Here is a 1,466-nt window from a genome sequence, read left to right on the forward strand (position 1 = left end):
TGGGGCTGGCGCGGGATCGGGCAGTGTTTCGTTCTGCTGTGCATGGGGTCGCTATGAGTCGGAAACAACTCAACGGCACTTAACAACAACAATGACACAAGCTTTTTAAGTGCCTTTACCAAGAAGGGACCAGGGTCCAGGAAGGGACAGAAAAAGGCCTTGAACAGCTAAATCTCAAGGTTGTTGTTGTTGTTGTGAGGTGCCCTCAAGTCAGACCCGACTCATAGCGACCCCTCCTTGGGTTTCTGAGGTGATATCACTATGGAAGTAGGTTGCCCCATCTTCCTTCTGAGGAGTTGCTGGTGGGTTTGAAACACGAGCCTTCTGGTTAGCAGTCAAGTGCCTTGGGCACTATGCTACTAAAGCTCCTAATCTCAAGGTAGACTGTATATTAAGTTACAATAATAAGTATTTAGAAAACAAAAAGTTCCCCTGCCATTCATTAGGCCAGAATCAGAGATTCAGGTAAATCTCAAGCATAAATTTATTATAAAACAGTGTTTCTCTTAAGTACATTCAGTGACTGTAAAATATCATCCAACCCATTTTGTAGATTAAGGTCTCTTACTGATAAACTTTATTTGCTAAACTCATTGACTACTAGAAACATTGTTGTTTAAAATTATTTCAGTGAGAGTGAAATATACCACTGTCTGAAAAATGTTATTTTGGCACATGTGGCAGCCTTGATTTACAATCCATGTCCAGAGCTTCAGATAAAAGGTTTTCTGAACACAACATTCAGCAATTATGTTAATTTTGTTCCAAAGATACAGGACCACAGGTCTATTTCTCACTCCAGAATTAATGTTGGCCCCTTTGCATGCAGCCCTACTTTGACTTGAGCCTATCATCAAACATTGTTTTATTTACAAGGTACCTAAACTCTACCCTTTCACACAACTATATAACTCTATTCTTTAGTTTGGTGAGATACACTATGTTTCCTTGATTGTGAATATCCTACATTGCAATGAATCAATAACAGTACTTTTTTGGTCTATAGGTTTGACCCTGATGGTCTTAAGGCTGACTGGACTAGGATAAGCCCATGTCTTCTTTTTGTTCTGGGGAAAAAAAAAAAAAAAAATCTCCTGAAATCCCCTTTATTTATTTGTAAGTTATTAAACAGAGGCAATAAAGTAATCAAATTCAGGATTCTTAAAACATACTTTTAGCAGAGAAAAGTTTTAAGATGAATGAGGGAAAGACCATTCTTTAAAATAGAAAACCTACATAGAATTTGTTTTATTTCATTTTACTCAATCTCAGGCTTTGACTCTTATTATGCAACAGTGATCAATAAGATTTTTTTTTTTAATTTAAAATACTAATGAACTTCCAGTACCTCCTCCTGTGTCCTCAGTCTTATGACCTTGCTATTTTACTGAGAAAAAAAAAAAAAAAAGAATAGAATATGTACAAAATCCCACTTGCGTATGCATCAATCTTCCCACTTTTCTGCA

Source organism: Orycteropus afer, unplaced genomic scaffold (assembly GCF_000298275.1).
Source record: "Orycteropus afer afer isolate SDZICR_OR568_19922 unplaced genomic scaffold, OryAfe1.0 scaffold00116, whole genome shotgun sequence".
Lineage (NCBI taxonomy): Eukaryota > Metazoa > Chordata > Mammalia > Tubulidentata > Orycteropodidae > Orycteropus > Orycteropus afer.